General features: G+C 50.5%; 1 protein-coding gene across 1 annotated transcript in view; it reads right to left on the bottom strand.

Annotated features, from left to right (window-relative positions):
* Nucleotides 1-24520, bottom strand: part of ZBTB7C (zinc finger and BTB domain containing 7C) — a 343127-nt gene extending 318607 nt beyond the window's left edge. Inside the window, exon 1 of the mRNA XM_045790028.2 lies at nt 24335-24520. The gene's annotated coding sequence lies outside the window, so the exon portion shown is untranslated. The remainder of the gene's footprint in view (nt 1-24334) is intronic.
* Between the last annotated feature and the right edge of the window lie 888 nt (nt 24521-25408).

The following is a 25408-nucleotide window of genomic DNA, read 5'->3' as shown; positions in this document are numbered from 1 at the left end:
GTCACATGGCCAAGCTCAATGTCAGTTATGGTATTCCTCCCCTACGGATGCTAGTCGCATGACAATGTAAACAGGCACATTATCCATTTACAGGGAGGCAGTAACACAATTGGGGAATGCATATATGTATCACAGTACCAGATGAAGGTTAGGGGCAGGAAGAGAGCTAAAGGTTCACCCCGCATGAGAAGAAGCCAGTAGAGAAGGCCTCACACTGAAAAATCAAGAAGTAGACAGTTAGAAATATGGACGAAGGTATAATAACGCAGGAGGGAGAACTGAAAACAGCTCCCTGTGGAGGGGAGGAAATGGGGGTGGGGGAGCAGGGGCCTACTATTTTTTATAATAAATTTATAAAACCACTTGATAAAAATAACCAAAAGATGACAAATAACAACAAAGGCCAAGCAGTTCTTAATCGCTAAACTTCACTGTGCCGTGATTACTTTTCACTCTGTTTTGATAGTAGGAGAGTGTATAAATCTTTTCACTTTAAGACGAAGACAGTGAAATCACTGACAGCCACTATTATATTAACACCCCTTCAAAACCCACCACCTAATGTCATACATCCTCAGTGATGACACTCCTTCCTACATAAGTAAAACCTAAATATTCTCTACTTTCTTTCAGTCAACTCTGTATTATCCAAGCCACAAAAGGATAATAACACAGAAACCCATAACGGAATATAATTCAGAAGTCACACGAATGGCTTGAGAACGCATCCATGTTATTACTGTGGGGGTGATTTGCCTTACCAACTATGCATAGCTCCAAACACCATTTTAAATTTCTGCCTATGCACAGTTTAGTTTAGGAAGAACTGTACTAGTAGCTCTCAGAATAAGAGAGCTTAGAAATATAAATTTTCCTAAAAGGACATAACGTGAGGCTGACCAAGAGTCAACATTCCTTCCCCCCACCCCCCCACTCCCAAGGTCTATGCTGCACCTTGAAAGACGTAAACATGGGAGGCAAAGTAAAAACCAATCAATGTTTCATAGGAACTCAAATTTGGCCTAATATTTTCTTCTCAACTTAGCTAGGCTAGATGTGAACTTTCATTTATAGGCATTACATCACAACTGATTTCTATAACATAATGAAAACTGGATATAACAGTATCTTAGTCTCAAAAGACCGTGAGTCAACCTCATACCAACCTCACACAAGCCTGTCAACCGTCTTACCAGGTTACTGGCTCAGGTCAATATAGAATCTTTCTCATTAATGACTCCTTACGCATTCCCCAAAGTAAAAACTTTTGTAGAAAATTAATTCAATGACAATCTTTTCAAAACTGGTGTGGCTTAAGGGTAAGAGAATAAATACTCTTTCCACTGCATTTCTTGTGATACTTTTTGACATCTGAATTGCTTAAAATTTAAAAAAAATTTTTTAAAGTGTCAGAAAGGGGGGGTGGAATGAGAAGCAGAGAAGAATGGCAGAGAAGAATTTAGCATGTTTTAGGAACAGCAAACAGCAGAATATCCCCAGGGTTGTGGTGTTGGGTGAGGCTGGAAGGGAGCTCCCGGAGCCAGGCTTTAAAAAAGTCTCATGCTGTGATGCAGGGGCTGGACTTTTAAATTTAGGTCTTAGACAGAGAATCCTGGGGGCTGAATAATCCCAGGGGTCAGAACTAGTGGGGAGGAGGGATCTGTTTGTGTCCTCAGTCCTTCTTGCATGAGCTCGTGTTTCAATCACAAGAGCCTGGACTAGAACAGTAACAGTGGAAGTAGAGGCAATGTGATGAAGTCAAAGATGCTGAGATGGTCCAGATTTGAGAACTGCTACAAAGAGAAAGGTAAAGGGAAGAAGGATAGAAGTAGGAAACAACGTTTGGTAAGAGTTAGCTTGGGCTAACTCCCGCCACCCCCCCCCCGCCCCCAGCGCAGGATGAGCCCCCCAACAGCCCCTGATAGGGGAGAACACGTCTCCTCCACTGTCTTGGGCTGCTGAAGTGAGTGTGCTTGGCCAGCTCAGCCTGCACTGGTACCAGCGAGACTGTCCCCGAGCTCCCCCCACACTGGGAACTGGGGGATTGAAAACACTACAGGGGAGGCTTTAGCGGGCGGGAATAAGACCACCGCCCCTGCTCCCTGTCGCCACACCCCCAGGAGAGACACTAATGGAAACTGGAAGGTGTGGTCAGGCAGCTGGGAAAGGGGTTGAGAAAGACGTGGCAGAAGACACAGTTGAATGTGTAAGTCATGGTGCTGGATATAACCTCACCCCAGTTGCCATATCAAATGTACCCACACCCTCTGCTGAGTAGGTGGGCTTCAGTGATCCAGGAGCTGAGGCGGGTTGCCGCAGACATCATATTATCTTTTGTAGACATTTTATCCCATTTTACTACTTTCTGGCTTGCAGATCTCTTTGCAATCTGGAGTTCATATTTTTCTTTTTGGGTCTCAAGTATTTTTGTAGGCCTTTGAGATATTCCTAGGCCCAGGAGTACCCCCACCGCTCTGTACTGCGTCAGGGAGCCCCCTGGCAACCTCGGCCGAGGCTGATGGGGGTCGTGGATTAGAACACCAGGATGAGGAGCTCGGGTCAGGGTTTCAGTGCCTGTCCTGGCCAACTGGTTTTGCACAGCCCAGCAATGACAGATCCCATCTCGGGGGACAGCCAGAGAGGATGGATGGCCCCATACAAAATCACGCCCAGTACAATTCCAAATGCATGTGCTTTTGGGAAGGGGGTAAAAATATGCCCTACACAGAGGCAGGCTGGCCCAGAAAACACTAACCGTTTGGAGTGGGAGGCAGAAGGGCAGAGACAGACGTACATATAGAAGCAACTGAAGCCTACAAAAAGTTCCTTTAACCTCTTGCAGCTAGCAGTTCAGAAATACACAGGAAACCCTCGATATTTGCAGAGTCGTGATTTGTGGTCTCAAACATGCATAGCGCTGCTCGCTGCTTGCTCCTCGCTCCTCGCCAGCCCACACGGCTGTGCTGCAGGCAGCCAGTGGGGCAGACAACACGGCCCATGTGTCTCTACAGAGCCCCCTCAGAGTAGCCTTTCCGCTACCCCGATCCCATGGGAAGGAGACTCTCTCCCCACCCCCCATCAGCCCCCACAGATGTACTCTTTTTAACCCCTTATGGTTGAGTCACAGATTCATACGATGCTTGACCAGGGAGGCAAGGAGCTTAGCCCCCTCTGTTTCTGAACTCCTTGCCCATTATTCCCGACATCCCAGCCCCTGTCTGATGCAATCAGGAAGGGGTGTCTCCTAAGCGTTCTCTCCAGTTAACACACTGTGGCTGAACTCTCTCCCGGTTAACACCGTCCACCCCGTGGACAATCAGTGCTGGCGGGCTTGATCAAGCCCTGCCCCCACCAGCACCGACAGCAAGAATCTTCCGGGCTAGACGCTGAGAGGTGGAAAGAGGAGATGGAGGGAAGAAGAGAGGACAGATGCTGAGAGTCCCCAGGGGGAGAACATGTGCCAACCCGACATCCAGGTGAACTTGGACCCCGAGCCCATGCCTCCCATCCATTCAACAAGTGTTTACCCACGCTAGCACGGTGGAGGCAAACAGAGCAGCACGGATGCCTACCGCAGAGGGGAATGCAATCCAAGCTGCAGACGCTGGGTGAACCCACAGTCCCCATATTTTCCAAGCCACAAATCAGAGCTGTTCTGGAAAACTCAGGTCATAGAAGAGCAGGGAGTGTACAAAAGAACCTTGAATGCAGAATGATGAAATAAGGCCTGGGTGTAGACGCGGTGGGCATAATCCAGTCGGTAACCCGAATAAATCCAGGGCCCCACATCACCCAGTCTTGGTGAGGACTCTTGTCAAACATGCAGAGTCCAGCAACCTACAATAATGGAAAGGAGATTCCAGTCTTGTCTTGCTTTGACTGTCAGCAGACACCACGTGATAACTCACAGACACACCCCCCCACACACACACTCAAGTTTCCCACACCTCTCTGGAGCCTCTCTTTGCCAAACCCTCTAAACCCTCTCAGATGCCCAGCACGCACCTTCTCCATCCTCCCTCTCTTTTCTCAGCCCATGGGGCTGTGGGAACAATTAGTTCTGTGGGGATGATGCAGGAAGACTTCTGAGAGTGGGAGGTATATACGGCGAACTTTAAAAGATAAGCTGGGTTTTCCTAGAGGAGGAGTCGGTGAAGAAGCTACCAGAGCAGCATTCACATACAGTCTGGGTTGACAGGCTGTAATGGAACGCCCTGTCATGTGCAGGGATGTCAAAGGAGCTGGGGCCGGGGTATGCAAAGATGCGGAGACGATGCGACTCAAGAGCTTGGTCAAGAGTGAACTGGGAGGACAGACACCTGTACTCCTTGGAGGTCTTTTGGTAGAAAGGTAAGGGGAGCCAAAGAGCATTCCAAGAAGACCCCCTGGTTAGGTTGGAGAGGAGGGGACCAGCATGAAATGTATTGCCTCGAGCCACCAACCCAGCCTCCGTTTTAACAGATGCTCAAAACAAACTGGCCTTATTGCTACAAGGCAGTGGTAATGGAGACAGCTGGAAAAGGTGGTCATCTGAAATCCACAGCCGGCTCTCAGGTCTCACTACAGCATCGCTATACAGCCAGCGGCCTCCTCCACTGCATCTCTTCCCTGAACCTTGGGAAGCTACAGAACAATCCAGCCTGACCTTCTTGTCTCTGCCTCCACCTTTCCTCAGAGACAAGCAGAGAGATGGGCCGGAGAGGGAGGGGCAGCAGGAAGAGGCTACGGGCCTGGGCCCCTGTGTCCAGGACACTAGCACGAAGGGTAACCTGGCCTGAAGTGGCACGGCAGCTGATAGCGTGCTATCATAAATGGCACCATTTGACGAAGGAAGAAAGAAAGCGCAGCTTGCGCTCTGTACTAGTTAGCTGTGCGGGCTTGTTGCATAAGACCGTTTCCTCCTTCCAGTCAAAATCCCAGCCACGCTTCAAATCCCACCCCAGCCCCAGAGCTGCCCTCATCATCCCACCTTCCCAGCTGTCCCCCTTCCTGAACACCAATTATACCCGTTTGCCACCTGATTTCCATGCTGTCTTGTATTTTTTTCATCTTGTTTCAATGGACATTCACGTCTTCTCCCCAATGAGGGGACATATTTCTTAAGGTCAGGTGTCCTGTCTTGTCCCAGACTTCCCCACAGCACCTAGCAGTACGTCGGCCACATAGAAAGAGCAGAATAAACCATTGCGGATTTTTTTAAGTGTTGATAAAATAGAGCAGCTGCTTGTACTGCTTTCTTTTCTATACTGGGAAATCCGTGAGAGAGGCTGGCTTTCGCAAACTGATTTGAAAATATCTTACGTAGACTGACAAATGCTGACGTCATAGAAGTTGTGGCTGGAGGGGAGGGACATGTGGGCCACTTATTCCGGCTTTCACGGAAGTACTTGGTATGAGTGATCTAGAACAGGCAGGGATAAAGAAGTGCTTGGAGGTGCACGTCGGTACTTGAAACTATATTCTCCTAGAATTCAAGCCCTGCACACTCTCATCTTGTTTACAGGACTCGTTTGGCCTCCCCCTGCCTCTAGTCTTTATTTGGACCAAGTCGCACTTCAGCCCAACCCTGTCTGAGTCATCACGCTTTCTAAATAACCGCCGTGCGGTCTGAACTGAGCAGCGGGCTCGAGGCCGGCAGAAGCAGGTTTACCCTGCAAGCTGCAAAAGCGCATTTGGTCATTTACTCAGAGTGACGCCCAGTGCCTTTTAACTGTTTCTCCGTGGGCGTGTGTGTGTGTGCGTGTGTGTGTGTGTGTGTGTGTGTGTGTGTGGTGGGCCCGCCTGAGAACCTTACGAGCACATAAGGGCCCGGACTGCCTCAGGAGACCGGGTTGCAGAAGAGCAAGGTGGGGACACGGGGACTCAGACAGATGAAAAGATTAGACTCCGTCCCTGATTCCGGGGTTTCCTAGCTGTGCCATCCTAAGCAAGGTCCTTTACTCCCGATGCTGCGTTTTCTCGCATCCAAAAGGTTGTTGCAAAGATTAAAAATATGTAGGAGCACTTAGCCCAGTGCCTGGCTTAGGAAAAATCAATAAACAATAGTGAGGGTCAAGATACCTCTGGGTGTTCCCCCAGTGGGCTCCCAGCCTCACCTCCTTCCAGGCCACCCTAGGTGCAAACCCTGCCGGAGAGGCCTGCCGGAGTCACATTCAAGTGCAGTGAGGCTCTCTCCTAATGAATATCGAAGAACTGGATCCACACCGAAAAGGAGAGGCCTCAGAGGGAAAGCAAGCCACCGTGCTCCTTAATGCACGATTGAATCTACAGAGCCCAGCACAGGACCTGATACACAGAAGGCCCTTGCTACAGATTTTTGGATGAATGATGAAATGAGTGAACTACCCATTTATCGATTTGCAGGTCTCTAGTCTAGAGTCTCTTCTCCACATGGGGGTGTGCCCTATGCTTAATGAGCTGCAGTCAGAAGAGTTCCAACAGAAAAACATTTTTCGTGTAAAGATCCCATCACTGATGTTACATGAAACTGTGGACTTCCACAGAAAGGAGCAAGGGCTGAACTCGGAGCCCTTATTAAAAAGAGTCCGCTGGGTTGCCCAAAGATACCAGGGCTTTTTTCTGTTTTAATTAAAATCCATAATTATTTTTTCTTTTCTTTTTTTTTTTTAAGATTTTATCTAATTATTTGAGAGAGAGAGAGCGAGAGAGAGAGAGAGCACGAGCAGGAGGAGGGGCAGAGGGAAAAGGAGAAGCAGGCTCCCTGCTGAGCAGGCAGCCCGATGTAGGACTCGATCCCAGGACCCTGGGATCACAACCTGAGCAGAAGGCAGACGCTTAACTGACTGAGCCACCCAGGCGCCCCAATAATTATTTTTTCTAACTACAAAAGTAATTTCTGTTCATACTGGAAAAACTGGAAAACACAGGTAGGCAAGAACGAGAAAACTTTAATCTTCCTACTATCTTAATATTCATTATTCCAGACTTTTCCTACACAGAGATACATCTCCATCAAAACGGCATCATACCAAAAAACAGTGTCTTTTGTTGAGCAATTTACTTTGATCATTTTTTTCCAAAGTACCACATACTCTCCACAGAATTTATTTTCCTTTGGTCTAGAAAAGCGCTTCATTTTTTAATTAGCTTACCCCCCCCCCCCCGCACGCTCACACATAGGATAAAAGTAAGACATGGTCACAGTAAGGCACACGGTAACAAAGAGTAATGAATAAAATGCAAAGGAAAAGTCCGACCCCATTACCATCCCAGTCAGGGTCCCAGGGGTAATACTTAGAGGCCACTATTTTATAACTGCTGGTGGCTGTTTTAAAACTTGTCCTCACAGCGTATCCCTCACCTGCTGAACCTCTTCCAACAGCTTCACATGCCGAGTCAATTCCAAGCTCTTCCCCGCGCCCAGGGCCTGCCCTTCTGCAGCCTCCCCCTTCCCGCTGGTGGGATAAGCCTTGTACTCCGCCAGCTCCAAGGTCGGCCGGCCCGGGGGCCGCGGCTATGCCAGGCAGATGCCCACCTCCCAAAAGGACACCTCTTAATCCCCCTGGAGGCTGTGCTCTCCACGCAGAGAAATCCGAGGCACATAAGAATGGCAAGAGCTGGCCGCCCCTCGGACTCCTTCTCCGCCCAGAGGCCTTTGGGACAAACAAAGGAGCCTTTCTCTGGCTCTCACCTGGGCCTTCATGTGAGGACAAACGGACCAACGGCATGGGCAAGAAAGCCACGGAGCTGGACTGCAGCAGACCTGGGCCCAGGGCCTCTCTGCCAATGACTCGTGGTGTGGCCTCAGACCTCCGCGTTGCCATTTCTTCACCCATACAATGAAGCAAGTGGCCTGGCTCACCAAATTCCCCTCCAACACTAGCGCTCTCCTCCAGACAAGCAATATCCACGGTCCTCTGGGGACACCTGCCACCGCATGACGTCGGTGCCCTGGGAGCGGAGCTAGCCTCGGGAAGGGAAGCTCTGTGTCCAGGCCTGCCGGACAGAGGCTCCGAGCTGGACTCCCAAGAACTCCAGAAAGCAGGTGATTTTCAACCACAAAAGAAAAAAAAGGAGGCTCAAAAATCTTAAGATTCGCAAGACCTCTGTCGGGCACTGAGTGTAGTTATTTGGATTTTTATTTTTTGTTCTGTTTCTTGAAGCACCTGTAATAAGACTTTATTCGAAATGCATGGAAATATTTTAGGCTTCATGTGTTACAATTCAAAGTACAGTAGATTCTTAACGCAATAGTTAGGGTTGCCAACGCCCCATGCGGTCAAAAACCCGCCTGTAACTTTTGATCCCACAAAAGCTTCACTAATAGTCTACTGTTGACCAGAAGCCTTACCAATATTTTGTATGTTATACATATTATATACTGTATATTGTAAAAATAACAATAAAGCAAACTAGAGAAAAGGAGATGTAATTAAGAAAATCATTTAAAAAATATCTTTACAGTACTGTACTATATTTATCAATAAAAATCTGGCACATAAGTAGACCCGCACAGTTCAAACCCGTGCTGCTCAAGGGCCAACCGTATAACATCCAATTCATTGGGTTTTTGATATTCAGCCACCTAGATATTCTCTAGGATAATAAAAATCCTTTTATTAAATTGACCAGACATGAGTTAATGAATTACCATATTCACAAAAACAATACAGAATCAATACTCTGAACCCCACCTGTTATCAATGGATCATAGCCTCATATAACCCCCATTTAGAACTGGGAGTGAGCTCATCCGAATCTTCACGAAGGCTCATTACACTACCAGTTCACTGGGCCCATCCCCAGAGGTTCTGGTTCAGGGTGTCTCAGCGGGGTAGGGCCTGATAATCTGCATTTCTCCCAAGTTCCCAAGAGATGCTGATGTTGCTGGTCCAAGGACCCCATTTAGAGAATCACTCCTGCCTTCTTGCTCAGCTAGTTCCTACTGGCTCAAGCATTCAATTGTCCCGGCTGTAACTGCCACTGTTTTCTTGTCATGAGTTTGCTCCTGTGTTCAGGGTAGGCCATCTACCCACTTCTCCCCCTCTGGCTCTCAGCACAAGGGAGAGCTTGGCTTTCTGCCCCATTAGTTGGCTTTCTGCTCCACACCAGCTGGCAAAGGCTGAGAGAAAAGGCCTTCTAAGTAAGCATCCCAGCAGGGAGAATTCCCCATGATGAGCCCTTGGATCAGAGGGAAGGCTGTTCCCCTTTCAAAGCAGGAGATCGTCCCTTTCCACCATACATTGGGTGTCTAATAAGTACTTACATCTACATACAATTGGTTTCTTCACTAACCTTTTTTTTTTCCAAAGCTTTGAATTCTTCAAGATGAAATGTTCTTTTTTTTATCTCAAAATACAGCTTTTTCAGAACTTTTCACACACACACACACACACACACACACACACACACACACACACACAACCCAACAGAATGCAACCAGGATTTTAAACAGTGGTTTCTGCACAGAAGTCCAAGTGTGAGCTCTGGCTGTGTTTCTCTGTTTGGCCTAATTTCTTGCTTGGAGTTGTTGGGTGTAGTCAAAGGACTGCTGCTTTTGAAGGAAGCTCTAAGTTAGGGGGTTCTTCACTTGATCTCCACTCCTTTCAGGGTTGCTAGCTGATGAGAACTGCTTGAAAATCAGACTGGGAGAGTGCGGTGTCCTTACTGAGAGTGCCTTAAAGCAGCGAAAGAGAGCTCCGGGGCTGGGTTCAGGAACTGCATCACCAGACCCCTGGAAGGAGATGCATGGGCCTTTGGTGACCTCCATTCTGCCTTTCTGCCCACTTCTCCTGTGTCCACGAGGCCATCCTGGCAGGGCAGCAACGAGAGGGCCCTGCCACTGGCCTACATGGGCGGGCTGCCAGGATCTAGTCCCAGTCCTCAGCCCCACCACTGAACAATGAGTGTCCCTGGGCCATTTACCTGAGCTCCAGGGGCAATATTTGGCTGTGTGTATATAGGGCAATGGGCCTGGCTGCCCTCAGAAATCCACTTCAGCACAGTCTGTTAGTGAGAACAGGAAATGAGTTTGGCCAAATGTGCTAATGAGTATGCTTCTGATGTGACAATACCTTGGCCTTTGTGAACTGTGCATGACCAGGGAGGAACTACTGTTGTCCGAGAGCTGAAGAGCCCCACCAGCCAGGGCAGGACCTTGTGGAATCAGTGGGGGCCTCCCCAAAGTCTGTCCCCCACCGCCCCATGGGCCTGCTCTGACCACCCCACCTCCAGCCCACAGGGCTCCCTTCTGCACGGAAGGTGGACTGAGAGAACATACCTGGGCGGGCTGCATGGGACAAAAAGAATCCTTTCCCATTTCCTCTCCTTCCCAGTCTTTACCTCACCTACATGCCCCTTTCCTGACATATGCATATTAACTTAATACATATGCTGTTAAAAATTAACCACTGAGTCGCAGACCTAAAACAAACTGAATTCTATGGCATGTAAATTATACCTCGATAAAGCAGTTAAAAATAATTTTTTAGGGGCGCCTGGGTGGCTCAATCAGTTAAGTGTCCAACTCTTGATTTTAACTCACATCTCGGTCTCAGGGTCAGAGTTCAGGCCCTGCACTGGGCTCCACGCTGGGTGTGGAGCCTACTGAAAACAGTAAGAAGAATAGTAATTTTTTAAATGTAAAGACTTATTTGATTCTGCCGCAGTCAAGCTCTGAATCAAAACGAAAGAACTTTGGGCAGGACGTCTTCGAGATGACCACACACACACTTACATACACACACAGGACTACAGCAAATGCTGCTGAGTAAAAACAAGCACTAAGGGCAGAAGCAGAGAGGCCGCCAAGGGACCACAGGCATCCCGAGGTCCGCAATGAGGGGCATCTGAGGCAACAGGTGGCTGCCACTTGGGCACCCAGAAAATGACATTCCTTTGCCTTCAGGAAGTCTGGACCCTCCCAGAGACCCAAAAGGGCATATGGTTCCCAATCTGCAGAGCACCCTTTACAGCATTTACTTTCTGATGGAACATCAAATGAGCAATGCGGACCACACAGTGAAGAAGCTGCTGGAAGCCCTTCCCAGCCCTGGCCAGGTCTGGGGCCCAGCGCTCCCCAGGTTCACCATGCAACCGTGGATTCGGACAGCATTTCCCCTGCACCCGCCACATTTGAAGACCTTGTGGTTCTGCTATTTAACACTCCCTACACTTAAATGGGGTAGAACAGACTTCAAGTTGGCATCCTTTTTTTTTCTGAACTTCAAAAAGAAAATCTCCCATTGGGCCATTTTTAAAATTCAGGAGACTCATACCTGGAAGACCTTGAAAAGGTCTGAGTTTCTTTTTCTTCCTGCTGCTCTATTTTGTTTGGTCAAATCAAGCGCTGCCCATGGCAAGTTCTCTAATGATTGATTAGAGGGTGGGGTGTGGGTGGCTGGATTTTCTGGCGATGTTAGCTTGAAAGAGCAATTTGCGAGGAGCCCTCCGCTTGGCAGGGAGCTCTGCTACACCAGAGGCGTGGCTGATGACTAAAGCCACGCGGCGGCGGCGGGGGGCGCAAGAGACCCAAAGCAGAAAAAGATCAGATGCAGCGGGTTCATTTATTTTGACAAATCTTTCCTTCGTAATCACCTGTAATAAGACCACAGGACATTGTGCCATGTGTATGATATATTTTGGGAAGGTAATGAAGTCCGGAGTATAGGCAGCATAACTCAGCTCCCAGCCAGTAAATCTTTGCCTAGAAGTAGGGTAAAGTCATAGGTAGTTAGGGGCGTGTGTGTGTATGTGTGTGCGCGCGTGTGTGTGTAAAAATTATAGGGCTGGTCCATGAACGAGGGCAAAAATTAGCCAAGTTCTACTACTACATGGAGATTTAGAACATCAGAGTATAGTGACTACATTTTTCTGTAGAGATCTTTACAGCTATTTGAAATTATGAACCCATAATATGCAAATGCACAGGGCTAAGAAATACACATTCTTGGCAGAGACTGAAGATGTTATAATGTGTGCTGTAAACGGCGACGTGTATGTGTATAAAATCCGTGCGCACATGCTAACTGGTCGATTATCCCCTCTAAAACCACACATAAATTCTCCTGACAGGAATTGGAATTTCGCACACATCCCAAGAATGAACAGACTCTTAATGTGCTGTGTGTGTACGGATGGAGTATTAAAAAAAACCAAACAAACAATAGAATGGGTCACTAGGCTAAGAGAGCTTTCTGATTCTCAAGCATGACCACAAAGGAACTTGGGGCTACACTTGCCTTTTGAACATGATATTATATTATTTGTAGCAGTTGATAATATTTATTAAGTTCTGGGCTCTGTGACAGCCACTATACTGGGTGTTTGCCACCCATGATCCCATTTAAGGGGGGAAGGAGAGAGGGAGGGTGTGTGTGTGTGTGTGTGTGTGTGTGTGTGTGTATCCTATTCAAAGCCTTTACCGCTGTCAAATGGCTACTTTCCCAGAGAATGTAACCATTTACAATGGTGAAAATGTTAGTTTGTCCATGAGGCAGGCAAGAAGGGGAAGGAGGTCACCCAGGTGGCCCAGTGGCTAGGGCAGAGTCCTAGTACAAAGATGTGTCCTTTTGTGATGAGACTACTTCAGACCCGGAGCCAAAATCTAGGCAAGAGCCATTCCTGAGCAAAGAGCAGAAAACTAGGGAACCGCAGTCCAGAATCTGAGAAGAGGTAACAAATTCCCCAAATAGAATGTTGCTGAGTCAGGTCTGTGCAAATGCAGGGTCTTGAAAATTGTGAGGAAGGAAAAGAAAAGCCTTTAGTTAAACAATGGCTTTTAATGACTTCTGCAAAGAGGTGCCGCTGGGCGAGGAGGCTTGGTCTGGTGCATCAGAAATCTGTCATGAGAAATTTCAGGCAAAGCCACGAAGACAGAACACAGTGTGATTTAGTTTTCTATAATGTAAGCAGAAATATTACTTTATCAAATAATTCACTTTTACAACCTTTCTCTCCACCTCCACCCCCCTCAAAAGCAGTTTAGGAAAATATCCAGGGCTCCAGGTAGACCAAGGCAAGCAAGCACTCATCGATTTTCCAGCAGCTGGTAGGACAGTGACTAGGATTTTGCCCCCACGTCCCCTTCCTCATCCGTGCCACCCAGCTTGTGCACACGATTTCTGAGTTCTTGGAAGCCTGCTGAAATCTGAGTTAGGAGATGATTTGCAGAATGGACACAGGCACATCTAACATCAGAAGTTAGCCAGAAAAGCATTTCCTTCCCTTGGGGAGCTTTCTGTATTTTGCAAAGTTAAGGCAAGGAGCCTGAGATGGACATCAGCTCATCCAGTGAGCTTTAAATCTACTAATACTTCATTAAGACACAAATTCCTAACTGTCAGAAAAATAACAGGCAGGCTTTTTTTTTTGTTCAAGTGGTTTGTATTTATGTGTAAATTAGTACTAGGACAGAGAAACCTTGAGATTACAAAGACCGATATAAATCCACTGGGGGAAGCTTATGCAAACTTGGGCCTTGGAACGGGGTCCTTGAATCTCTCCAGCACATCTCACAACCTAAGCATGACACAGGATTCACTAGCTCCCAAACCCTCTCTTCTGTTCCTATCCATGCATCACCCCGACAACACATATTGTTTGGCCCACATCACACAGAGAAACAAGTATAACAAAAGAGGAATTATCATCCTTGACCATGAACCACAAGGTCGTGTGCAAGTAGTTCTCGCAGAAGTTGAAATATGGAATCATCCATCTACAGAATTCTAAAACATGGATAAAGGCACGTGTCTGGGATTTTAGTGACCTGGTCTTCCTATGTGCTGGTAGTTGCATTTTTACAACAGTGATTTAAATAGCTCCAAAAGCAGGTTCCTAAAATGCCACAGGAAAGAGACATCAGTCAATGAATAAAAATCATCCCAGTTTGGTTCTAGACTGAAATACATGTTCTTAATAGTTGGTATGATATGGATTATTTCTTCCTAAATTCTTATCATTTAATGCAAAAATCAACAGTATGACATCTCCTGAAGCATACCAGAATTTAGGGGAGAAAAAAACAAAACAAAACGAAGTAAACTGAACAGAGGGGATAAGCCGCTTGGCAGTTAAGATTTGCTGCACTCAATTCTCCAAGTCTGACCCCCTCCACCAAATGTATTTCCTCCTGCTTCCTACGCGGGCCTTCCTGGTAAAGAGCCACTTCTTCAGGGAGCGTGACACAGGTCATGTTATACTACCACCATTCCTCTGCACAGGCTGCCCCTCCCTCCCCGAATAATCGCCAGGAAACTCAGTGTCCATTTAAGTGCAGTGGAAAGAATATGCGCTCTGAAATGAACAGATGGGCAGTGACTGAGAGAGGCAGCTGAGAGAAAGCAAGAACATGGTGCCGCAAGCTGGGGCCAGGAAACCTTGTTGCTCGCACACAGCTGGGCAGCCCAGAGCCCCCTCCCCGGCACTCCGTACCCCCACCCCCAAGTCAAAGAGCCCGACACTCCCTCTGTGACTTCTATGTCCCTTCATCAAGGTGGTCCCCAATGCTGCATTAACTGTCCTCTTCTCCTATCAAAGTCACCCTCAAATGCACCCCCCCACACTCACTGCCCAAATGCGAGGGCCATCCTGCATGCCCTCTCTTCTTTGCTTTCCCCACCCCACCAAATGCCTGGCCCAGAGCCCAGTGCCCAGCACATAGTGGGAATGCAAGAAACACTGGTTTAAGAAATGAATGTTGACTGTATGATTCATTTTCCAGAAAGTTCGATGCAAAAATTATTTATTCTACTCTTAACCCTTAAACAAATACGCAATTTTACTCTTCCATCTTGCAAATGATAAATTAGCAAACTTAGAATGCTATCAATTTGTCTACAGTCAGAAAACTCAAGGACTGCTCTCACACACACAAAAAAATCATTGGGTAAAAACCAAGAGTATTAGATTAGCAAAAGACTGTAAACAAGCAAAATATCTATCCATAAGGGTCTGGTTAACTAAGTCAGGAAATACCCATACAATGGAATCTACGTAGTTGAAACAAATAAGCAGAAAAGAATAAAGAAATTCTTCATAGTCAGATAGATGTCCCCGAGATTTAGTGTTGGGTGGAAAATGTACAGTGAAATATAGTGTGTACGGTATGCTTCCATTTGGGTAAAAAATTTCAAAACTACAGATACACAGTATGTATACATATACACGCATATACATATTTTCCTGAAATATTCATAACATATTTTTGCACTGAAGAAACCAGTGACAGTGGTTGCCTTAAACTAAGGGAACCAAGAGATGAGGAGAGAGAGAGATGTTTCATTTTGAATACCCTTTTGTACCTTTTGAATGTTAAACCATGTAAGTATTGACCTATTCGAAAAAATTAAATTAAAAATTCAAAGCAAACAATGTGTAGAAAAGTAATAAAAAATCTAGTTTAGGAAAACATAAAAGAGAAACCCTCATTTTAAAAAATGGTTCGAGGCTGCATGTTGAGTCATCTGTAAACCGTGGAGGAGACAAAATCTTGAAGGCACCCTTGCATGGCAGAAAGGATGCCATTGCTTTCCGGGTGACCTGAGCATGCTGGGGCCTCTCTGACCCTCAGTCTCCTCCTCTGTGAATGCAAGTGTTTCTTAGAGCTCTTAGAGCAGGCAAGCCCTCTCCCCCTGGGGGAGTAGGAGGTCCTCAGGTAGATACACCTAGTTACTTGGTGACAATCTAATTTAAAAAGACCAGACAGTCCTTTAAAAGGAGAGAGGGAGTGCCCCACCCACTACATAGGAGTCTGTGGCAGGGAGATAAAAACCTCAAATCCCTCCTCACCAGAGTGCAATAAAACCAATGCGTCTCACTTCAGGAGCTTAAAATACATTTGCAGACACACCCTTCCCTCCAAACACACCTGCTGCCTTTTTCCTCCCTCTTCCCACATCCTCTCTGGACAGGCCAAGTGCCCATTTATGACAGAGCCGAAATATTTCCTTTTTTGTTCTAATATTTCCTGCGGGCCCCTCCCCTCTTTCATGGCTGCCATTCACAGCCATCTGGGATGACCCAGGAACAAGAAGTCGCTTCAGAAACTTAAAGACAATGAAAACATGTTGCTTTTTAAAAATAATAGTTCACGCCCAGCCACCTCTCTCCCCAAAACGTACTTTCAGATAAAGGCAACTTAATGGTGGTGACTGGATATTGGCATTGCTAGAGAGGTTTATGTCTCTCTAAATTGCCCAGACAGAACTTTCTATGAGGTACTTAGAAACGTGGGGCCTGGGCATCCTCTCTGTTGCGCTTTCTCTCCAAGCCCCACCTCCGCCCTCTTCCAACTTAAGAAGTGGCTAAATTTGTTCTCCTTGCCTTTCTCTTAGGAATTAGAACACAAGAGCCAGAATGGGTCTTAGAGATAATGCAAGCTCATTTTGCAGATGGGGAAACCGAGGCCCATGAAGGTGCGAGGGCTCCTTCTGGAATACACAACACACCCACCACCCGGCCAGGACAAAAGCCAGGACGCACAAGCCTTTGCTTCCTCTCCCTAACTGTACTTGCTTTCATGCATTCCTGCCCAGAGGCCTGGCTGCCTTGCCTGCAGGGTGGGACCCCCCCTCCAGCCGACCCAGGCAATACCAGCCTCCCCAGACTGGCCCGCCCAGCTGCCCCAGGCCAGGGGTGGACAGGGCTGATCTGGGGACACCCAGGTACCTGAAATGGGGCACCTGTAGAAATGGTGATAGTTTGGATATATTGGGTTAAATTAAAGGCATTTCCTTTTTCCTTTTTACTTCTGTTTCCTTTTACTTTTTTTAAATGTGGCTACTGGGAAACTTAAAATTACATAGATGACTCGCGCTGTATTTTTACCAGGCTGCACTGCCCCAGGTCATATGCTTTTACCCATTTAGCTCCCAATCAGCAAAACTGACCTGCCCCATGTGCCATTCTCTGTGCAGCCAGACAGTCTTTATTCTAAAGACCCACCCATGGCCAGGAGTTAAGGGGTAAATAATGTGCCCCCGCCAGTGACGTCTAGAACAAGCCTCTAAAGCCTCAGGATGATTTCCGCAAGTGTCTCTCCCCTTCCCTAGGGGGGGATGGAGGGAGGGATTCCGGCACCCCTCAGGTGACACTGATTCTACCTACATGAGCCGTGACTTCCCCACAGCTGTCTTTCCTGTAGACTGGATTTTTTTTTTTTAAGATTTTATTTATTTATTCAACAGAGATAGAGACAGCCAGCGAGAGAGGGAACACAAGCAGGGGGAGTGGGAGAGGAAGAAGCAGGCTCACAGCAGAGGAGCCTGATGTGGGGCTCGATCCCATAACACCAGGATCATGCCCTGAGCCGAAGGCAGATGCTTAACCGCTGTGCCACCCAGGCGCCCCCCTGTAGACTGGATTTTTATTCCCTGAAGTATGGTGGTAGCTTGGGGAGGAGGAGTAGAAGGAAGAAGAATGCAGTCTTGGATGTTTGGGGGCCCCAATTCTCATTCTTCCCTCCTCTCCCTTTAGGGTAGGAGTAGAATTCACAGAGCACATGAAAATAATGGCTTTCATGGATGCATGCCTCAGTCTTTGTTGGGAGTCGTGCTGAGGGTTTTGGGTGTATCATAGCCTCTCGTTTTCCCACCCACCTCAGGAAGTTGGTGTTCGCTGTTTTCTAAATGAGGAAACTCAAGCTTTGAGAGATTCAGCAACATTCCCAAGAGGACCACAGGAAAGTGGCCAAGCCAGAGGATTCAGGTCTCATCAGTTCCAAAACCCATGCTTCTCACCATCGCTTAACTTCTTGAGGCCTCAGTTTCTTCATCTGCAGTATGGCAATGATACTAGCCCAGAGACAGGGTGGAGCCCTGTGACCCATCCTCCCCTGGAACTAGGCTCTGGGCTCATGAGGAGCCGCCATCTTGAAGGGCCTTCTCGCCATTCCCCTGCAGAGCTCACTCCTCATCCTGGGCTGACAAACCTACCCTTGTTCTCTCAACTCGGAGGCTCCATACTGCCCACTCTCCTGCCTGGGTGCTCTCTACTGGGAGGAATTAAATGCCTCCAGCCCCTTATACCAAGACTCCATCTAAACATCACCTCCTCCAAAAACCCACCAAAACTAGTAAGTCAGAGAACTGCTTCTCATGTTGCCCTTTCCTGCTTCCCAGGATGTGAAGATCTTGTCACCCCTTCACCCCCAGGGCCCTGGCTCCCTCCCCAGCCAAACTGGCTCCCAAAAGAAGCCTTGACAGAGACAGGCCTAATCATGGCCTCTCCTCCCACAGGAAGGATTCTGCATTTCCTTCATTCAGCAAAATATTTCCTGAGCACCAGCTGTGCAGCGGGCATTCTCGTCGACCCTGGGAACACGGCGGTGATGGTGACAGAGCCATTGGGCTCCTGAAGGAGCAAAGGTTGTCACCAAGCAGCCATGCCCGAACCACACCAAACCAACGATCTGGGTTCATAGTTCTCAAGATGCTTCTGCTGCTACACGGTAAACCGGTCGCTCTTCACATGGTGACGGAGAGAGGCCAGGAGTGAGCAGAACCTTCCTGAGCACAACCACACCGTGCCGGAGGCTGGGGCTGCTCTCCTGATTTAAACTGCATAAGGTAAACCTCGCTGAATCTTCCCTTCCTGTGGCGAGACGCAGAAAATATGCTTTCTTCTGACTATCAGTGATTTGCAGTGGGAATGGCTCCGACTCCCCAGAGAAGAAGACTTTCTGTTTATGAAGAGATGGCACGGGTTTACAAAATGTCAGAAAATGACGTGCAGGGGTGTGTGCGTGTGCACCCATGCGCACGTGCTCGTGTGTGTGTGTGTGTGTGTGTGTGTGTGTGTGTTTTGGTGGGAACAGAAGAAAGACTGGAAGGAAACACACCAAAATTAGGGTGTCGTCACAGTTTGGGGGTTTAATTTTACCCATTTCTCTATTTTCCAAATTCTCTATCATGACTCTCAGTGCTTTTATCATCAGAAAAGAAGCAGTAAACTGAATGCTAATAGTTTTTTAATTTCCTCAAGAATCTGTTTTTACAGGCACCATTTCAGTGGGGTTTGGAAACCAGCAGGGTGTGAAACACAAATGAAATCCCCCGTTCCTGCAGGGCTGAGTGTACCCCTTGGCCCTGAAGAGAGGCCCTCCCTGCATCCACGCTGGCAGCCAGCTGTCCACAGCTGTTCCGAGGAGGCAGCGAATGAATGGAGCTGGTGGAAAAACACAACATTCCTGACTCTCCAAGGATGGCATTATGCTTGGAACTCTCGCTCACCAAAGAAGTAAATAAACAGAGGGAGAGGTGGCAGCCAAGCAAGCTAGAGGAACTTCGGTCCTGGAGGTGGGTCAGCTGCCAGGGTTCCCGACTCCTCACACAGCACCAGAAAAAAAGACCCCTCTGCCCGAGCCAATGAGCGCCGTGGAGTCAGGGCTACCGCCGGCTGACCACGGCCCTCCCTCATGAATGCCATCCCCCCTTCCCGCCACCATCAGAGCATACAGGAGCGTGTTTTCTTTCTGCCTCCAGGCCGAAGAGATCCCGAGGGCAGGGCCCCTGGCTGGGTCAGCTCCGCAGACCGCCCGCACTCACTGGCATACCCACTCACCATCTATTTCCTCCAGCACCGCTCCATGCCAGGCACCGTTCTGGGGCGGAGGATCTGACGGGGAACAAAACAGACAAGGTCCCTGCCCTCCTGGAGCTTACATTCTAGTGGGAGAGACGAGTGATAAATGAGAGGACACTCAAGATGATGTCCCAGACAGAGGTGGGTGCTGTGAAGACTATAGCCCGGGGTGCTGTCTCAGCTGGGACCTGAATGACAAGGGGCGGGGGCCAGCTGGGGCGAGATCAGAGGGAAAGGCATGCTAGAAGAAAAGAACAACAGAGGAGAAGCACGTGCTGCTGCGTGGTGTATTCCAGGAACAAAGAGGACCCAGCAAGGTGGGGTCCAGGGAGGGGAGGGAGTCTGAGAGGCAGGCAGGGGCCAGACTCCAGAGGGCCCACAGGAGGGTAAGCAAAGGAGTGGCCTATCTGCCTAATGAAAGGAGGCTCGCTCTGCAGGCTCTGTGAGGCTGGCCTGGGCCATGGCAGCTCCTGGAGAAGGACTCCATGGCTGTCTCTGGCTTCCAGCGTCTCTGGCACTGGGCAGGGGCCAATCAGCTTGGCCCGGGGCTCTCAAAACGCCTGTGGCATGCTGTCTCTTCTCACCACTCTGACTCTGCCTCCTCACCCTTCCAAGAAACACTGCCAACGGCAAGGAAGAAGCAAACCTGCCCACCATCCGTCCACCTGCCAGTGCCCCCCAACACTTGCTCGGGGCACATCTGCTGAGCCCAGGGCTCGTGCCACGTGCTTGAGGGGGTGACGATGAGCAACACGCGAGTCCCGCCCTCAGGAGCCCCCCCATGGGATGCCCGCGCCAGTCTCACCAGGCACCACCCGCCTCCCCACCTAGGGCCTCCGGCTTGTCTTCTCTCCCTGGCAAAAGCTGCCGCAAGCCCTTGAAATGGTTCTGCTGGGCGGATTAATTGACTGCGAGGGGCTAAACAGAGAGACGAGCTCAGTGCCTTCCTTGCCTGCTTCCTCCACCGCCCACCCTCATTCTTGCGTCCACCAGCCCAGGGAGAAAATGTGCCCAGTCGCAGGGATGAGGTTGTAATGAGTGGAAAGGCAGACACTATTTATCTGAAGACAAAAGAGGACTCAGATGTTGGTTGAAGAGTGCAAGGGCAAGGGGGCCATGGGGGACTGGTCCAGGGTAGGGTGGGCAAGGGGGGAAGAGAGCTCTGCGTGCATGCCCCACACCTCCCCACCCAAGCACCACGCAGCAAGGCCGCGGCTTCCAGTCAGAGGGAGGCGCATCTGCTAGGTCCCTTTCAGAATCCCCTCTCGTGTACAAATCATTGTTGCCGTAACTCAGAACAGCCAAGTACCCCCACTTTTGCAGATTCTTAAGTTCTGCTCTGTGAGATTTCTAGTGTGTGCCTCATTTTGTGGGAAGGGAGGGCCTTGCCTGAGAAAAAGTGCACACACACAGACAGGCTCCAGGAAATCTATCTTAAAACCCCCCGGGGCAGCCCGAGTCCCAAGGAGCCCTGCATGGCCCCTCCACACGGGTCAGGGTCCACACTGATACCCACCATGCAGTCGGGTGGTGGTTTTCTGCCAGTGGGGCAGAGCCATCCCGGCGAGAAGTCACCACCGAGGATGGTTCCAGACCCTTGAGTCTCTTCTTCCCAGGAGGGGAGGAGGGGTTATAAATAGCCTGGACTCCTTCAGCCCTACACAGGCACAGATCCCACACCCCCGTCCCAGCCTCAGCCAGCTGGTCCCTCCTTCCCCAAGTTCCCACAGCCTGCTATAAGAGGGAGGAAACTCCTCACCCACTGTGGGGGTGGGGAACAAAGTCCTTCAGGCCCCCATCAGAGCGAGTGGCCTCCCATGAATTATAACTGTCACCCCACCACACCTGTGCACCCTTCTGTAATGGCAGTGCTGGAGAGGGGCAGGGGGCAAAATGATTAGGGGACCTCTTACCCCCACCGCCAGTCACCCCCAGAAACCCTGAGCCGCATGCCCAGAGTATGTTAAGGCACTGAATGAAGAAGCATGGGAAGAACACTCTCTCCTCCCTCTGCCTCAGCTTCCCCATCTGTAAGATGGACAAAGAGCTGAACTCCGTACCACTTGGGGATGGCCATGACATTAGCATGTGATGAAAGTGAAAAGGCGCTGTCAAAATGTAACCCTGGACTGTCATGGTGATGTCAGATCTTGGTTTCTTCTACAGGAGCCCCAAGCACGGCTGTGGGGACACTGATTCCTATCTGTTCATGAGAGCAGAAGAATTATACTTGGTGGCATTGCGTTAGCCTTGAATTCTTGATACTGCATGACCTTGAAAGCAATAAAACAAAATATTCTCCTTACAAGTCATTTCTGACTAATACAGATTGACATACACCGCACCCAGACCTATTCTGATTTAATACAGTTCTGCTGGACCGTACAGGACAGTATATATTGAAGGATGAGCATTGCCCTAGAATATTTGGGGGCTTTTTTTTTAGGGGGGGGAAGCTCTCAACAATCATTCTGTTTACCATTCAAACCCTTCCCATCCATACACACTGGTAAGAAACTAGTGGCTAAAATCTAAGTGGCCAACTCCCAGTTCTTTTTAATTAAGACACTTTGTTTGCTCAATAAAATACAGCGTAAAAAACATTTACTGAAAACCCACTCATTGATGTCTAATAGCTGTGTCAAATACTCATAACAACATTTATTCCAACACCCCCAGATAATTGCTCATCTTTCTCATTTGGTATCCACAACAGCACAACATTTGTGTCCAAGTGTAATTGATCCAGAATTGGGCTCCCTTTCAAAAATATCTGTAAAACCTAATTACCAGGAAAACAGAGTTCTGGCATCCTACGGAAAGAGGGTGCTTCACAATGAGACAAGCTGCAAACTCATCTTGGCCGATCAAGCTGCATTATGAGACAAAAGGAGTTCGAGGAATTTGGGGTGAGGAGGGAGCAGGAAAAGTTGGAATAGAGTCAGACTGGAATCTTCAGTGATAGTCCTGATTTTTTTTTTTTTTAAGCCAAGGGCAGAGAACAGGAAATATACCACATTAGCTGGCAAGCATGGCCATAGAAAGTACCAGATAATGAGCCCCTGATGGGCTTGGGGCGTGGGGTGGCATTTCTGATCTCAGGCCCTCCGAGGCCTTGCTGAGGGAACTCTCTCCACCCTGGTCTGGGAGGCTGATGTCATTTCTCATCTCCTGGGGTTTCTAACCACTGTGGCAGGTCACTTTCCCTTGGGCCTGAGTCTGCTCATCTGTAAAATGAGTGTTCCTCATATCTCTAGGACATCTTTCTGCTCCAAAATCCTGTGACCTTTTTTTAAAGCAAAGGGCACGTTTTCTGCTCAGGTGTTCGGTGGGGTTGGGGGAGTCGGGAGTGGGTGCAGGAGCAGTGAGAATGAAGGACTCAGTGTTTCCAACCAACTCCCACGCAGTTCTGCGCACACTTGCACCAGCTGGGTATCAGACCCACTCCGGGCATAAAGATTCCTTTCAGCCCAGGACGGACCTACCGGGGTGGTTCTAACCTCGCTGCCCTGGATTCGAGAACAGACCAATGAGGAACCGGGCCAAACCACTGGACTTCTCAGAGCCTCTCTCCCAGAGCTGACTACACCACGGCACATCTTCCTCTGCGGAGGGGTGTTCCCTTCCCACCTTCATCTTCTTTCTGTCCCAGACACCCCAGAAATCCCAGCCCTAGCCTTGCGAAGGGCCCGGTGAAGCTCTCAGCACAGGGAGCACACACCACCGTCTCCTGGCTCCCCTCGTCGCTGGACCCTCCTAGCCTAGATTTGGGTACCAGCTTCCACAGCTGGTTTCAAAGGCAACGAGAGTTGCTGGCGCTTTGCTTTTCTTTGGCTCCTCCTAGCTCTCCTCCTAATGAAATCAGACAAGCAGCCCGAATAACAAAGCAGCACAGCGGCCAGAGACAATTCGATTTCAAAGAAGCAAGAGATGCGCACGCCCTGAGCGAAGCCGCGCGCGGTTCCCAGGAAGAGACCCTGCGCTGCCCCGTGTGGGCGACAGGTATCGGGCTGGCCTCAGCTTAACTTTCCCGAGGCACGGAGGAATCGTGTGCGTGAGCCCATTGCCCGCAGCTTCCCAATGGACAGCCGCGGGAGTCTGAAGGTCCCGCAAGGGCGCCACCTCGGGCAGGGCAGCCACGAAGCCCGTGAGCCGCGTCGCGAGATGCGGGATCCCCGACTTTCCAGCCCCCTTTCTAATCTTCAAGATAAGCCAGTGTGAGATGCGGGTGCCAAAGTCTCAGGAAACCGTCACTCTCCAAAATGTTCCCGCGCCTTCCCGGCAGAAGTGCGGTAAAACTTTTGGCAGAAACCACCTGTGGCTCCCGACAGGCCCGCCCTGTCCGGGCCCCGAGGCGCCGCCGAGCCCGGGGCCGCACGCGCCCGCAGAAGTTCCCCTCCAGCCCCGCGCGCCACTTCGCTCCGGGCCGCGGTGCCAGCCAGGAGGCGCGGCGCCCGCTCGCTGGCTCTCTCTCCGCTGGCTCTCCCCTCCTCCCTCCCTCCTCCTCCCGCCTCCTCCCGTTGCATGGCTGCCGCACGGAGCCCCTGAATAGCCACCGCAGCCCCCCGCCTTCTGCCCGCCGCGCTGGGGGGGCCCCTGCCCCCGCCGGCGCCCCGGGGCGCGCGGACCGCCGGCCTCCTAGCAACAGCCCCGAGACAGCTTTCCGGCGTCGGCGATGCGGAGCCACCCTCCGGGAGCCCCACGACCCCCTGACCCGCCTCGGCAGCCGAGGTGCGGTGGAGACCGTGACCCTCGCAGCCCGTGCCCGAGCCCGGCGCGCGAAGCCACTCACCTCTGCGCGCCGCCAGCCCCGCGCGCCTCCCGCACTTGGCGCCGGGCCGCGGTCCTCGCGTCCTCCTCCTCCGCCGCCGCCGCCGCCGCCGCCGCGGTCCGTCCGTGCCTGTGCGCCCGAGCAGCGCGGGCCGCGCGCTGTCAGAGTCTCGTGGCGGGGCTGCGCCGGCGGGTGTGGAGCCGAGCGGCGGCGGCGGGCGCGCGGGCAGCTCCTCCCTCCCCGCGCCGCGCCTCCGCCCTCCTCGCGCCCCGCCTCCCGCGCCGCGGCTGTCAGCCCCGCGCCCCGCGCCCGGCGCCCGCGCGGCCCGCGCCACCCGCTTGGGGGGCGCACGGGGTTAAAGGGCCCGGATGTCTACGGTCGCGTCTCCGCGCGCCCGCCCCCTCCTCGGCGCCCCCTCCCCGCCTGCCACACTTGCACTTGCTGCGCCCCGACCTCCTCCCCGGCTCCGCGGAATTTGTATTTTGACAGTAACTGTGGCGGGGGGCTGCGTGGCGGGGGGCGCCCAGGACCCGCGGAGGCGGCGGGCGGCTGGCAGGACCCGGCGCGGGGGCGGAGTGGGGGGGCCGGGCAGAGCCACCATCCGCTCGGGGCTTTTTTCTTTCTTTTCCTTTTTTCTCTTTGCCTCCTCCAGGATTTAAAGGGACAGCCCCGGCCGAGGCAAGGGGCCAGGCGGCCGCCGTTTCTCTGGTCTCCAGACGCCCTCTGCGGCCAGGCCGGACCCACCCGCACCCGGAGCACAGTCTCCCGACCGCCGGGTATTTTTAGGTCCACACCCGGCCCGGGGCGGCGGTGCGGCAGAGCTTGGCTCGCTGGCCCAGGCGCACGGCTATTTTTACAGAGTCCGGTTGGGGGAGGAAATAAAACAACTCAGCAACTGCTTTCCCATCCGAAAGTAGGGAGTAAAGAGTGGGGGCGAGAAGTTTCCTAAATGCTCTCGGAATTCCAGCGAGTCAGAAAGACACCTCTCCGACACGAGAAACTACGGGCTTGCGGCATTTCAGGGCGCCCAGATCCCTGTGGGAAACCCCCCTCAGAGACCGCTTGAACGCAGGGTCTCCCATCCTTCGCCGGGCT

Source organism: Ursus americanus, chromosome 19 (assembly GCF_024610735.1).
Source record: "Ursus americanus isolate L20-20 chromosome 19, mUrsAme1.1.p, whole genome shotgun sequence".
NCBI classification, from domain to species: Eukaryota; Metazoa; Chordata; class Mammalia; order Carnivora; family Ursidae; genus Ursus; species Ursus americanus.
The sequence above is the reverse complement of the archived record's forward strand: the minus strand, read 5'-3'. Positions and strand labels throughout refer to the sequence as shown.